The following is a 15,379-nucleotide window of genomic DNA, read 5'->3' as shown; positions in this document are numbered from 1 at the left end:
ACCAATGCTGCCCTGGCTGTGGGACTCCATGCAGGGTTCTTGGCCACTTTGAGGCTCAGTCAGCCCCCATTCCCAGATGACGAGGGTCCCTTAGTGCAGGGCCGTCATGACAAGAACGTGTGTAGGACAAGAGCCAACATCAACCCCACAGGCCTCAGGTGGGGTCTTTGAATGCTACCACTACTTCTTGCCTGCAGCACCCATTTCTCACCCGTGCACCTCCCTTCTCAGTGCATGAAGCACCCTCACATCCTCCACCACATCTATTCCACCCACCCGCCCGCCTGGGACGACAGTCCTGATAACTGAGCCCCCTTCTCAGTCAGGGCAGCCAAGTCTCCAGGAACACAGAGCTGCTCGCCCTGAAGCAGGGAGGGTGCCAAACACCTGCTGGCGGCCCCTCCTCCCACGGCCTCCCCGTGGGGCCCAGCCCAGACGGCCCACAGACTCCATGACTCCCTGGCCTCCAGGAGGCCCGCCGGGAGCTGTCCATGGAGACCACCCAGTTACAAGGAGGAGAGAACGGGGGTGTCAGAGCCCGGGCTGAGCCTCCAGCTCTTTGCAGCCACACTCAGAGCAGCTGCTGGCTCACAGTTAGCTAGAAGCCACCAGGGGAAAACCACAACCACAGTGGGCTCTGGCCCCAAACCTGTACCACCAGGCCACAGTGCCACATGGAGGGAGACCTCGCCCTAATTCCTAGGTCTAAAACCAGAGCCTGGTCCTGCCAGGCTCTATCACCTCCTCTACCCCAACTGTACTGCCCGGACCCCAGGAGAGAGAGAGACCCCATGAGCCGGCATCTCCTTCCACCACTGTGTGACTCTAAGGGACCCCGGGTCCCTGCACACCAGTCCCCCACTGCACAGTGGAGCCAGGGTTGCCCACTTACTTCACAGGACGTCTGAACACTGGTGGGAAGGCCAGGAGGTAAAATAACGGCACAAAAGCAAGGTGTGCCAACTATTTATAGCCCCATGCAAATAGGCCCAGGCTCACAGGCCCCAGAGGAAGGCCACGGGCTCAGCCTCATCACTGCTCTGCAGGGCCATGGAGGTGGCAGGGGCTGGACCCTACACAGGGTTCCCTGGGGACCATCTCCTTGGAGCCAGCTGAGGCCAGCCAGGCCTTTCCCAGCTGCCTGTGGGCTCCGAGTCTCTATGCTGCTGCTTCTCTAACCCAAAGTGAAGGCAGCCCAATGAAACAGAGAACACTTGACTTGGAGTCAAAGGGTCTGGGTGCAAATATCAGAGCCCCCACTTATAAGAAGGACTGTCATTTTCTGAGGCCGTGTAATTACATTAGCATATTCTATCCCTGTGCAGGTCCAGAAGGTGGGTATTTTACTGATGAAAAAACAGGCTCAGAGAGGCTAAGTGATTTGCCTCAGATCACACGGACAGTAAATGGTGGAAGAAGGACTTGAATCCAGGTCTGCCACGTTCTTCCCAGTGTGCCATGTCAGAAAGAGGAGATGAAGGGAAAGAGGGGGCAGAAGTAGAGAAATAAATGGGCCAGGAGCAGCACACACAACACACTCATGAGGACAGAGAGAGCAAACAGAGAGGTGAGGACAGCAGGAGACAGGTACCTGTGCTTGATCAGAGTCTATCCACCCAACCCCCTGCAGGCTGGTCCTAGGCTGACCTTGAGGACTGCCCCCTTCTATACAATGACAGACCCTGAACTGCTGCCTTCCCTCTTGTCCAGCGTCCGGTTTTCACAACAGGGAAGGCTTGGCAATGCTGGGTTCCAGTCCCAGGGGGAGAAGGGTCCTCACCCTGCCATCGGCCAGCACCAGAGAGAAGAAGAGGTGGTGCTCGGCCAGGCCAGAGCAGGGCACCTCCTCGGGGCGGCGGGAACCTGCTCCCAGCCAGTCCGGGGCAGTGGGAGCGCCCCGGACACAGAGGACAAGTATGCATGTTACACATCCACACGCGTGCACATCAGTGTGTCCCAACAGAGGAGGCATGGAGGGGACATAGCCTGAGGGGTGGCACCACCGGGAACAGGAATGCATTTTCTGATTTTTCTACAATCGTGTGTAATTGTTTGATAATGACTTCGTTAAAGAGGAAAAATAAAACCCAGCAAGCCAAACTATCTCCCAAGAGATGGGCCTTTAGAGACTGATGTGAATGTATAGATGGGGAAACCGAAGACAATGAGGGTCCCCGGCCTGCAGAGCTGACCTGGCCCCTCCGCCCCAGCCCTTCCCTGGCATTTGGTTCTGCCTCACAGGCCACAGGGTGATACCCACTGGACAGGGGAGCAAAGGGGGGCCTGAGAAGAAAGGCCTTGGCCAGGCTTTTGGAGTGGGTGTGAACCGGGAGGGAGGGTCCCTTAGAAAGTGTGCCAGGCAAGTGAGAGGTGGCCTGCAGAGCTCCAGTACACCAGGGTGAGGAGACAGCTGAGGCCACCTGGTGGGTCTGAGGTCTGCACCCTTAAACAGACCCCGAGGAGCAGAGATGCCCCTCGAAGGCAACCCTCTCCTGCCCAGCCTTGGGGCGGCGCCTGCTGCCTGCCCATGGACAGCACCACCACGACTGGGTGGCGGTGGTGTCAGGCTAGGCCCTCCTAGAGATGCAGACCCTGCGTGGACCTGCGAAGTCCAGCCCACAAAGGCCTTGAAGGTTGAATGAAGGAGGCGGGAGGCACATGAGGCCCAGGCGGTGGAAGGCCAGAGGAGTGAGGGCAGTGTGATCAGCAGCAGGGAGCGGGGCTGGCCCTGGCAGAGTTGCAACAGGGCAGGGGCCGGGTGTGGCGGAAGCTGCCAAGCTGGGCAGGCGGGTAGCAGCCTGGCTGGGAGGATGGCCTCCCAGGCGGCCTTCCCCTACGGAAGCAAGTTGAGGAGGCCACAAGGGTTTCACAACCCAGGAAATGGCCCAGCAAGAAGAGCAGGGGGTGGGGAGGAAGGGTTAGCAAGACCTTTCACGGCCCCCCACCAGGGCCTGCACGCCAGCCTCCACGTGCCCAGTCCTGTCCTGGGAGGAGGACCAGCTATGGTCCCAGGACAAGGGGTGCTCTCCACACCTGCTCCTCCCCAGGACAGGAGCCTCAGCCGCAAGGCTCCTTCCCATCCCCTCCCTCAGCCCCCACACACCAGCCACTGCCTAGACTCTCCCCCCTTTCCCCAGAGACCCCTCCTCCTTGCCACTCTCTATTCATTCTCCCCACAGCTTGGAAGCTCCTGGCTCCCACCGACCTTGGAGAAAGCCATTGCCTCAGCCTGTGCCCCACTTTCAAGCCTCCCTGTTTTTGCATATGCAGTTCCCTCAGACTGTCCTCCTGAATTCCTATGTATCCTTCCAGACAGTTCTAAAGGTTAGACCTGGATCCTTCCCCACTCCCCAGGAAGCCAGCTGCTCCCTGGCACCATGCCCATCCCCTACTCCCCCCCACTCATCCCAGCAGGCACCCTGTGCAGGTGTCTGGGATCCTGCTCCTGCGGAGGACTTGGGTCTGTTGTCTGGGCAGTGCCTCTGCCTCTAGCTCACCCTTCTCAGCCCTTATGGAACACCTAACTGTCCCAGGGTCATTGAAAAAGCCCACTGCTGGGCCCAGCCCACTGGAATTAGAGGGGAATCCGTGGAGACGCGTGGGCAGCGTGACTGAAACTTGCAGTTGCAAAAGGGGTGACTATACCTTAAGAGCCAATGAAAGACCTGGGCCCTCTTCCCCAGAAAACACATGCATGCGATATCTGCACATGATGGGGTGCAGCCCACCCCAGCCCCAGGTCGCCCCCAGCTCTCCTCACCAGAGTGACAAGACACGCCAGGCTCATAGACCCCACAGGTTGGTGGGGACAGTCACTTAAATATGTGCTCAGAGGAGGCTATGACCACTGCTCAGGCATGGAGGGAGGGAGGGGGGCTGGGGCAGCACGGGAGCTGGAGGTCCTGTTGGCTGGAGGGTCAAGGAGAGCTTCAGTCTGAGGATGAGCAGAGGTGCCATGGGCCTGCCCAGCCAGAGAGTCTGAGAAGCAGGACTTGGAACCCTGGCTGGCATCAGCTCACACCTGCTCTTGCCAGCATGTGTGTGGGGGGTGTGGGGGAGGGGTAGGACCTCCTCGGGGGCACCGCCCACACCAGGCACAGGTTTTGAGTCCCCCAGCTAGCTGTAGGATTGGGGAAGCCCTTGGCTCAGCCACAGGGAGAAAGAAAGAAAGGGCCCTTCATGGCAGGACTGAGGACAAGGGGGCCTCTGTGAGGAGCCAGGGTGGGGGTATGTCAGGACCTCTCCCAGAATAACCTCACACATGGCACACCCACCAACCCAAACACACAGTTACACATGAGGAGCCTGCCTGCAGTTGGACACAGACAGCTGCAGCCACAGGCATATACACACTCCTATGACAACTCAAGTGACACACACACTGAGAAACATCCCCCGACTCAATGGCTCTCAGGTGTCGACAGACATCCAGGCCCACGCAGACCACACAGGGCATTACTACCCTCGTGCATTTATCAGCACAGAGAGATCCACATGCTCAAAGAGAAGCACAAGTCTTGAAGGACCCACACACGTCTGACTAGGATCTGGCCCCAGGAAAGTCCAAATGTAGCTTTTTCTAAGGCAGCTCCTGGGCACAGTGGCTGGAAGAAGGGAGGGCAGCCGGGTGTCGGGCAGGCTGGGCTTCCCCACAGAGGGAGGAGGAGAAAGTCCCTCCTGGCCCAGAACAAAGTCCAAAGTTCAGGGAAGGGTCAGGGAAGGAGTGGGAGGGTCAGGCTCATTGCTGGGCAGGCCTTCTCGCCTGCCCACCGGTCGGAGGGGAAGTCAGCAGAAGCTGGAGGATGAGGATGAGGATGAGGCAGTCACAGGCCTGGCACACAGAAGGGGAGGGCTTGAACCTGTGCAGGAGGGATGGCTATGCCAGGCACCCCACACATGACCTTCACTGGGCAGAAACTGACCAAGAGAGGTGGGACGATTTACACAAAGCCAACAGGGCTGCTCCCTGGTTCTCCAGTGGGGCAAGGGCATGTGCGCGTGGTTGGGGAGGGAACGGCTCCTCCACCCCACCTACAGGGACAGGCCCCAAGTCTACCCCTCAGCCCTTCTCTCTGCACCCACAGAGGTGCCATGATTTCCCTGCTTGTTGACAATCATCTTTGTGTTTGGGAGAAGGGGAGATGGCCCCTAAGGCTTTTGTTGTCAGTCCCCACAGATGCCCCCGCACTTTAGGGATCAGAAGAAAGCTAGAGAGAGGCAGGACTGTGTGTGCCGTCCCACGGCAGGTGGGGGCCTGAGTGTGGGCTGGGCAGGTCTAGCTCTGATCTGGTCTGCCCTGAGTGCCCTGAGAGCTTGGCCATGGCACTCTGGCGTCATGTGTAAAAGGGAATGATCCAGCCTGGGAGGCTGTGCTGAGTGCAGCTCCTAGCCCCATTCCCAGGAGCCTCCAAACTTCTTTGGATCCGGAGGTAACGGGGCTCTCTCAAGCCACCCAGCCCTGCAGTGACCTGCTTTGGTCTGCTGCTCTGGGAAGAGACTGGGCTGGGCAAAGGAAGCCCGAGTCCACGGGCAGGCCCCAGGCCAGCTGCTGTCCCTCTCAGGGCCTCAGTTTCCCTATCCTGACAATGAGTACTTCTAAGCTTTCTCCAGCCCTGATACTATAAGATCCTGCAACCCTCCTATCTTCCCCCACCCACCAGCCCCCAACACCCACAGCCCACAGCAAGCAGACATCTGAGCCAGCCTTGGGCCTTGTCGACTGGCTGCTCCATTGCACCTGTTTACCCAACACAGCCACAGACTGATCCAAAGCTTCCGGGGCTGTTGTGAAAACAGCAGCGCAGCCACCACAAGCCTGCCCTCCCGGGCACCTTGGCAGGGACCTTCAAAGGACCGTCATCTGGACCTGGACCCAGAGCCTCCACCAAAGGCCCGCGGAGCCCTCTCCCCCCCAGCCTGGGCTGTACATGCTACCTCTTGGCTTTCAGCCCAGACCTTCCTGAGCCACCTGCCTCCCTGACCTCACACGCTCTAGAGGTACTCAAATACATCCAAAATAGACCCACCGATGTTCCCCACCCAGCTGCCCCCCATCTCCCGGCAGCACCAGTGCTTGCCCAGTAGTTCAGGCCAGACACCTGGGGGTCGTTTTCCTCCTCCCCCTTCCTCCCTACACGGCAACACCATCATTTCTGCCTCTGCAGTCTATCCTGAAGTCCATTCTTCTCTCTGCCTCCGTCCCCATCTAGGCACCCCCACCACCCCAGGCCCTGCACCTGCCTGCTCAGTGCTCTCCACCCTCTGGTCTGGCCCCTACAGTCTTCTGCCTCAGTAATTAGGTGGGTCTTTTAAGATCTCATCACCCCCTACCTAAGCCCCCAATGTTTCTCGTTTCCCCTCTGATAAACCCAGACTCCTCTCTCTGTCCTGCCCCACCCAACCTCCCTCATTACCCCCCTGACCTCCTCAGCCACTGCCTTCCTTTACTCCTCTGTCCCGGTCCACAATGACCCATTGCACAGATGAGGCAACTGAGGCTCAAAGCAGTCCAGTCCCTGGCTCCAGAGTACATAGCCAGTACAGATCCAGCAAGAATTTGAACCCAGGTCTGTCTGATGCCTGCAGAGGTCTTGCTCCTAAACCTTCAGGATGCCCTCACACTCTTAGCCCGGGGAAATGCTAATCTCCAGCCCTCTAGCCTCCCAGCACCTGCCAACTACCCCACCATCATTACCACTCCCACACCTGAGGTCCCAAGCCTCTTGGCGCCGGATAGCAAAGGCCAAAGCTCGGCTCACCCTCGTCTGAGAGACAGGCAGGGTCCTGCCATCCACTGGCATTTGTCAAGGATGTGTGTGTGGCGGGTATTTCTAGCTCTCCCCACTCCTCTAGCCACCATCAGCCCCAGATGTCCGCCTCCATCCCCAGTCCAAAGACTGACTCCAGGGGTCTGAAGTGTAGGCAGGCTGGCAGGAGGGCTCACCATCCACCCCCTCATTGCCAGCCTCAGCTTCTCCAAGCCCAATGTCCTGGGGGGAGGGGGGCAAGATAAGGGGGGGGGCAAGAGAGGCCTGAGGGGGTAGCAGACAGCTTTGGACTACCTTTCCCCTCTATTTGTCATGAGATCTATTCTTCTCTCTTTGAAAGAGAGCGAAGGGGAGCAGAGCAGGAGGGGGCTGGGCCGCTGAGTGGGCACAGCTGCTTCACCCTGGAGCTCCTCTTCTCGGAGGACAGAGAACCTACTGAACCCACGGAACCCTCCCCGCCCTGCAGCATGGCCTCTGAAGGCAGAATCCAGGGGGCATGAGGGAGCCAGAGACCCGGCTTCTCAGCACCTGGCCCTGTGACACTGGGCCAGTGCCCAGGCCATCTGACATAATAGCCCCAGCAAGTACCACTTGCTGTGTTTTGAAGTTACATGAACCGGGTGCTAAGTGCTTTACATAACTACTAACAATGTGCCAGGCACACTGCTAGCCACTTTGCATACATTATCTGTTGTTTCTGGCACAACCCCACAAAGGCAAATGCTATCGTTCTCTCATTTGTCAGTGGGGGAAACTGAGGCACTGAGCATCAAAGCCACTTGCCCAGGTTCATTCATATAGCTGCTTGGAGCCACCTCATCCCAGAGATGCAGCCCAGCCATGGCCACTCACACACAGGGGGCCGTGCCCCCAGATCTAACGCTCTGAGCCTTGGCTTGGAGCAAGAGTGAAGCCAGGATTGTGGAGGGTTTCATGGCAGAGGGCTCCCCAAGCCTCCATCAAGGCCTGGCCAGCCCTGGCTCTGGAAAGCCTGGTCAGTCGGCCTAATCCACTGGCCAAATGCTACTTCCCTCACAGACAAGGCTGGCAGGGCAAGCCTCAGATGGAAGGCTGGTCAGTCCTGCTACGAAACCACATCCTGGGCAGCCCAGAGGAAGTGAGCCTCCGGAAACACCTCGGACAGACGGGCCTCCCCCCTGGCCCCCAGTCCTTGGAAAGTGCACAGACCGCCCAAAAGAAGGACCCTTTCTGCATTCCCGCCCTCCACTTCCACCAGGCATGCACACCGGACACCGAAGAGCGGTGGGACACCCCCCGCCCCCCAGCCTGTGAGCACCGTGGCCCAATGACCACAGGCAGCCCACTTCCTCCTCTGTGGCAGCAGCCACAAACGGTGCCGGCACAGCTGACACGGCCCTTCCCCCACCCCCTCGCTCCCCCAACTCCACTGCCAAGCCCGAGTCAGCCTGGAGGACTGGGCCAGCTGGGCAGGATAGCTAGCGAATGCCCGGGCAGAGCCCATCTCCCATGGTGTCCCAGCCCCCTGGAGCACCCGTGGTCACAGCCACCCTCAAACCTCACGCTCAGTGCCAGATACAAGCGGGGCTGTGACTCTGACCACGGATCCCCCCTTCCTGACCTGGAATGGGCACAGTGTGGTGTGTGTGGGCAGGCATCTGAGTGCATGGTGACTGGGTGAGCATGTCGGAGCATGCCTGTGGGTGAGTGCATGTGAACACCTGTGTACCTGTGCGCACGTGCATGTGCAGGCACTTGTGGGCATGGGTGCCAAGCGCAGCCTCCGGTTTTGTGAGTGTATGTCTATGCCAACTATATTTTATTTTATTTTATTATTATTTTTAAATAATATTTTATTTTATTTTTTAAAAATATTTTTTTTCATTGATTTCAGAGAGAAAAGGAGAGGGAGATAGAAACATCAATGATGAGAGAGAATCATTGATCGGCTGCCTCCTGCACGCCCCCTCCTGGGAGTTGAGCCCGCAACCCAGGCACATGCCCTTGACCAGACTCAAACTCAGGACCCTTCAGTCCACAGGCTGACGCTCTATCCACTGAGCCAAACCAGCTAGGGCTAGGTCGGTAATATTTTAAGAGTTGAAAGTGGGCTGGCTCTGCCCTGGCTGGTGTGGTTCAGTTGGCTGAGCTTCATCCTGTGCACCAAAGGATTGCTGGTGTGATTCCAGTCAGGGCACATGCCTGGGTTTCGGGCTTGATCCCAGTGGGGCACCTGTAGGAGGCAGATGATTGATATTTCGCTCTCCCATTGATGTTTCTCTCTCTCCCACTCCCTTTTTCTTTCTAAAAATCAATAAAAAAAATATATTTTTAAAAGAAAGTGGGCTGGCTCCAAGGCTAATCAATTGAATTTCTGAGGGAATGAGGCTCAGTGCTGGGGGGAGGGGAAGAAGGGGGAAGGGTTCCTGAACTCAGGTAGCATAGGCTCAGCAGCCAAGAGCACATCACCTCCTCCCACCAGGTTTGCAGGTAGGTCGAATAAACAGAAGACCCAGTGGAGACGCTGTTTTCGTTCAGTCCCCACTCCCACCCCTGCACCCCAATCCCCAGTAAGGCCCACTTGTCTACTGACCCCCAAGACTTGTAGGTGCTTGACAGCCAGAGGGGTGGGAATGGGGAAATGATCAGGAAGGACTCCTGGAGAAAAGACCACCTTTGCCACCCCTCCCCACCGTCACTCCCTAGGTTCTGTGCTCTCAGAATCTCCCACCATGCCCCAGAATCCCGCTCACTGGGCTCTGGACACGCAATGGGTAAGTTCACAGGGCTGTCTTCCTTACAATGGGGACTGAAGGAGGCAAGGCCGGCCACCAAGAAAAGGATTTCTAGCTTTGTAAAGGGCCTCAGAGACGGCAGCCTTCCCCATTACCCCTTAGCGACTCTGCCCAGCTCGTCCTCCATCTGAAGGCTGGGAAGGGAGATTTAGACTCCCTCCTCTGGCCCCAGAGAGGCTGGGGAAATGTAGGAATGGGTGTAGAGGAGAGCTCATTGTACCAGGAGCTGGGAGACTTCGTTCCATTCCCAGGTCAGTGTCCAACCCACTCACTGTAGGACCCAGGGCGAACCTCAGTTTCCCTGTGTGATTGTGAGGACAGCCTGGAGCAGAGATAAGCGACCACGGAAAAGCTGATACACCCACCTGCAACCCTTGGCTCACACACACCTTCTCTCTGACCAGCAAAGTGTCACTACTCCTCACCCCAAACTACTGCTGGGCCCCAGGCCTCTGAGCTCCAAGATCAAAACCTTTGCTGGGCCAGAAGCCAGTTCCAGGCAAGCAGCACTCATTCACCAGGCAAACTGCTGCCCCCTCTGGGCACCCAGGCCCCACACCCAGACCAAGGGCTCTGTGTGCTGCCCCACCGAGTTGTGTTCCAGGGAGGAAGGGGAGGAACCCAAAGAGGAAGTCCACCCTGTCCACTGTCCATCTGTCTCAGAGGACCTAGTCTTACCTGGGGCTCCCGGCTCCCCCTTGCCCTTAGTCCTGGCTCCTGCCACCACCGCCACCACACCACAACCACCAGGAGAAGTAGGCCTGCTGCCCTCACCTGGGCCAGTTTCCAGTAGACCTGCAGGAACAAGAGAAAAGAGCTGAGCGGGGAAGCGTCACCAAACAGGCTCTCCCCAGCACAACCAACACACGCCTGGTTCAGCCTTGTCTGACTCTAAGACTTCAGGTCTCTTTGAACTTGACTTTCTCTTCTGTGAAACAGGGTGTTGGGCCCAACTTTTCCAGGGCACTGGTTATGTATTCGCTCCATGCTAGGGGTTGGAACGCTGTCTCAGTCCTCAGAGCCTTTCCGGGCTACATATAGAAATAGCAAGAACTCTGTTTCTAATCCTCCTATCTGCAAGAGGTTGCCCTGTGGGCCTGGGAGAACTAGGGTGCAATCAATTATCACCACTTTGTGGCCTGGGGAATTCCTTTGGGCCTCAGTTTGTCTCATCCTTAAAATGGGGAGAAGACATCTCCCCACGTGGTTCTGAGGCTCCAATGAAGTGGCATGCCAGCTCCTGTGCTGGACTCAAATTGGGAGTGACAAATGAATAGTGACATGATTTTGCTCCTTGTTTTGCACATTCTAGTTGAGGTGATTCTCATATTACTGCTGTGCCCATTATACAGCAAAAACAAAACAAATCAAACAAAAAAACTGAGTTTCAGAGATTCTCAATGGAAAGAATGGCAAAGGCAACAAGGTCCCTGGTGCCCGGAGTATTTTTTCTGCAGGCCAGGCCTCCACAAAAGATTCCCCTCCCCAGGTATGAACCCCTCTTCCAGCTGAAGACCCCCATCACCATTCCCTGGGGGCTGAGGCATCCTTATCTTTTTGTTTGTACTTTAAGTTATTTCTAATTTTAATTTAAACTCCAATTAGCTGTGCCAGCTAAATGGTGTCAGTGCCCTGGAGTCATAGCTCCAAGTCACCGCCCCTCCTTTTCCCCCACCACTACTGCTGAGACTGGAGGGTGTGTGTGTGTGGGGGGGGGGTGGGGGGGTTGTCATGTGGGATGAACAGGGATAGATGCTGGGGGGGGGGGTCTCAGCTATCTTCCCTCCCACAAGCAGTCTAGTCAAGGGGATGGGAGGGGAGCAATAGATACATTGCCAGCAAGAAACTAGGTTGGGGGACTATCTAGGCTTTTATTTAGCCCCAGATCCCAAGAGAATGGGGACCATACAGCTGGAGGAAAGTAAATGGTCACCAAATAAGACTTAGCATGTGCTGAGCACTCAGTATGGGCCAAGCTGTGCAAAAGGACCTTTGACTCAGGCCCTCTTGTCCTCACAACTTTCTCCCTTCCGCAGGTAAGAAAACAGCCTTAGGGAGGCCTAGCTCTGGTCTCTTGCTCTTAACAGGCAGTGATTTTTGTGCCCAAGTCTTTCCTGGATCCAGAGTCCAAGGTCTTAGTCACAACACTACAAACCCCCAAGCCTTGCCCTCTGGTGTCTTTCAACCTGGGGAATAGGTGAGAGATGGAAGCCTCCCCCCCGCCCCCCCAGGAGCCAGGGCTGGGCTTGATGTGCTGCATGCACACCCAAACGCTCACAGCCTCCCACATGCGCACACACACACACACACACACACACACACACACACTGGCGCTCTCACCTTCCCTCCCAGCACTGTCACCCCAGGGCGCAGGCACCACACACCTTGTTTCATCCCTCCTGCTCCTGACACCCACGCCCAAGCACTCTCAGTTCCCCACAATCAGTTACTCCCCTAGCACACACACTCAGTTTCATACAGTCAGACTGTGAGTCTCCCACCAGTCACAGGCCCCCACCGCCAGTCTCACCCCCAGCCCAGACCTGTCACACACCAGATCCCTTACACCACCACCCTATAGCCAGATAAAGCTGTCCAAACGCCTCCACAACTAACTCTCATTCTCTCTCTCCCTCTCCCCTGCCCGCCCCCTCTCCAGCTGCCCTCTGCTGGTCTGTCCACCACAATCCAGCTCAGTCCACAGCAGGAACGAGGAAACTCAAGGGACCAGTCCCCTCCCTTGGTGCACACACTTACACACACTCAAACAGATATACTCACACATGAGCCTGGTGGGCGGGTACCCCAACACCATGGACTTCCACAATTAACAGCTTAAATGTACTCATGGCTAGTGGGTCACCATGACACACCCAGTGTGCAACAAAGGACCTTCCAGATGCACAGAGATGCACATATAGAGGCACACAAAGACACACAGACACACACACCAACACCTAGAGGGGAGTCTGGTGATAAAGAACACACCAAGACATAGCACACACAGCCTCAGAACACCCAAACAGATATACATACATACACACAGGCAAATCACACAGGCAAAAAAGGATACACAGGGACAAGTTCCAGACAGTGACAAAGAACACCCAAGCACACACACACACACAACACACCTACAAGCCCAGTTACAGAGGAATCAGCTCCAGGAGACAGGATCCATGCATGCAAGGCAGGGGACAACATCCCACCCTGAGCGAATCTGTCTGATCAGGTTTACGTGGGGGGGCTCAGTGGAGGATTTGGGGAAGTGGAGCAGTTCTGACGGTGCTCACCTCCTGCCTTTTCACCCTGGCTCTCCCCACCACCTCCCCTCATCTGGCTGGGCCCCCAGGGGCGTGGGGTCTGGATTGGGGAGAGGCCGGGGGCAGACAGGTCCTGGAAGGGGCAGACAGGTCCTGGAAGGGGCTCAGAGGAGCAGAGCAGGCAAGGCGGGAAGGGGAGGTGGCGGAGACTAGAACCACGCCCAGCCAGGAGACAGATGGAGGGAGAGACCGAGACTCCGAGACTGAGAGGAGATAGAGCGAGGAGGAGGCGCCGCGCGGGCCGGGCAAGGACCCAGGGGCGGGAGCCGAGGCCTGAGCCCCGCGGTAGAAAGAGAGACGGCGGGACAGGCTGGGGGCGAGCGTGGGCCCGGGGCGCGGCTCGAGGAGAACAGGATCTAGGGGCGGTGGGAGGTGGACTGGATGGGGCGATGGGGCACGCGGAGGGCGAAGGACAGACAGACAGGGATTCCTTTAAGGACAGGCGGACAGGGGAACGCAGAGGGGTTGGGGACAGATGGACGAAGAGAAGATCCCGGGGATTCGGGAGGAACGGGAGGGACGGGAGGAACGGGAGGACGGGAGGAGGAGCTGGGGCGCAGGCGGGCAGAAGGACCGGGAGCAGACGGACGCGCTGGCCTCGACCCCTGCGACTGGACGGAGGGACGGACAGACGGGGGACGGAGACACCGGCGGGTCCCGGAGCGCGGCGGCACTTCGCCTGGCCGCGGCTGTTTCTCAGTTTCGGAAACGGGAACCGGAGCGGGGAGGGGGAAGGGAGGGGCGGCGCGCCCTCGGGGTAGCCCGGGTCCCGCGAAGGGCTCGGCCCTCACTCACCTCCGGGCGCGGGGCCAGGCGCCTGGGGTCGCGGCGGCTGGGGTCCGGCTCCCGGCCGGCTCCGGGGCGTGCGCGCGGGCGGGAATCGGGGGGCCCCGACCGGGACGGCCCGGCGGCTGGGGAAGTATCCCCCCGGCCTCGGCGCGGCGGCGGGTGCGGTGGTCGCTCGGGGGACCCCGGGGCAGCACCTCCCTCCCGGGCCGCTGCACACGGAAGTACGAAGGGGCGGGGCGGCGCAACCTCACCCAGGTGCCGGCCCGGCCCCGCCCCGCCCCGCGCAGGGCCCGCCCCGCGCAGGCCCCGCCCCCGCCCGCCGGGAGCGGAGGGTCCCGCGCCTCCCCTCCCTGCGCGGATCACTCAGTCTAGGCCTCTCGGTCCTCCCGGCACACCTCGCCCCCAACCCCCATCAGTGCGTGCAGCAGCCTTTAGAAGGAACCCCCTTTTACAGCGGACGCGGAGGCCCAAGGACGGGGGACGCTGCCCCCAGCCCCAGCCCCACGCACCCAGGCCGGGAGGCGCCGGCTGGGGTTCCCCAGATCCCGGCGCCCACGCCTGGGACTCCCCGCCGGCCAGCTGGCCCGCCTCGCCTGGCCTCCCTCTTTCTCTTCCTGTTGGCTGGAGCGTGGACGAGGCCGGGCTGGGTGCCCGCCGCCGAGCCGGCTGTCTGAGCCCTGCCCCTAGACGAGCTGGGACGACTCCAGGGCGGGAGGTTCTAGCTGGTCCGCCGCCGCCGGTCAGGCGATTCGGAGAGCAGCCCCTACCCGATCCCCCGCTCTTCCACCCTCCTGTCCAGGCTTTCCAGAGCTCTCCATCGCCCCTAGCAGGCGCTAAGCTTCCTTTCCAGACTTGGAACTTGGAAGTCGGGCATAACTCATTCATTCATTCATTCATTCATTCACTCACTGAGTATTCCCTTGACAGAAGTCTGGGGACAAAGTGCGGCCCAGGGCGTCCATTCCTCTCTCCCCAGAGCTCAGAAAGTCAAGACTTGGCTCTATTCTATACTCAGAAGAAATGTCACTTTCCAGAGGCAAAGAAGAGGGTTCCAGGTCCCAGGCCTCCTGCGGGACCACCTGGAGGGGATGAGGAGAGTCTAGACAGCTTTTTAGTTGAAGCCTAAGGGATGCAAATGGGGGCAATCCTGAGGAGGCCTGAGCTGATGGAGGGGGCCATGGCTGAGACAGGCCATGACTAGGACTTTGGTCTTCTCAAGGAGCAGATGGTGGCAGCTGTTACAAAGGAATGGGCTTCTGGGAGGCTGGATGAAGCAAAAGGGCAGGACAAAAGAGGGGCTGGATGGGGGCAGAAGGGCTGTTTAGATGAGAGAACCTGGGTACCTGGTAAGAAGGGTAGGTTACAGGGCTGTGAGGAGGGGTGGTGGTGAGGATGTCCAGTGTGACCCACAGGGATGGAGAACCCTGGCAGAGATGTGGATCCTGAAATTCTGGTGTGTGTGTGTGTGTGTGTGTGTGTGTGTGTGTGTGTGTTGGGGGGACGGGGTGAGAGGGTGGTGGGGAGGTAGTAGTGGTGTCTGGATTTCAAAGAGAAAAACTGCAGTGACTCTTCCCACCAGAGAGAGGGAGGCCCTGGTGCCCTAGCAAGGAGGTATACCTGGGAAGGAGGACCTACTCTGAAAATGGTGAGTGTTCAGATTGCCAGCCCTGATGCCTGTCCCCCACTCCGTTGGGGTAAGCTCTTTTTACCAAGCTGGACCCTTCTA

General features: G+C 58.4%; 1 protein-coding gene across 3 annotated transcripts in view; it reads right to left on the bottom strand.

The window, feature by feature from the left end:
- Positions 1-13,770, bottom strand: part of PRKCD (protein kinase C delta) — a 30,665-nt gene extending 16,895 nt beyond the window's left edge. For 2 of the 3 annotated variants that reach the window (XM_079795113.1, XM_079795115.1), the window contains exons 1-2: positions 13,660-13,674; positions 10,220-10,336 (exon numbers count right to left, since the gene is read on the bottom strand). The gene's annotated coding sequence lies outside the window, so the exon portion shown is untranslated. Of the gene's footprint in view, positions 1-10,219; positions 10,337-13,659 lie in introns of all 3 variants that reach the window. The other variant, XM_079795114.1, reaches the window with a different exon arrangement.
- Between the last annotated feature and the right edge of the window lie 1,609 nt (positions 13,771-15,379).

This window comes from Cnephaeus nilssonii (assembly GCF_951640355.1).
Source record: "Cnephaeus nilssonii genome assembly, chromosome: 17".
In the NCBI taxonomy this organism is placed as follows: Eukaryota; Metazoa; Chordata; class Mammalia; order Chiroptera; family Vespertilionidae; genus Cnephaeus; species Cnephaeus nilssonii.
Note: the sequence above shows the minus strand (reverse complement) of the source record. Positions and strands in the feature narration are given on the sequence as shown.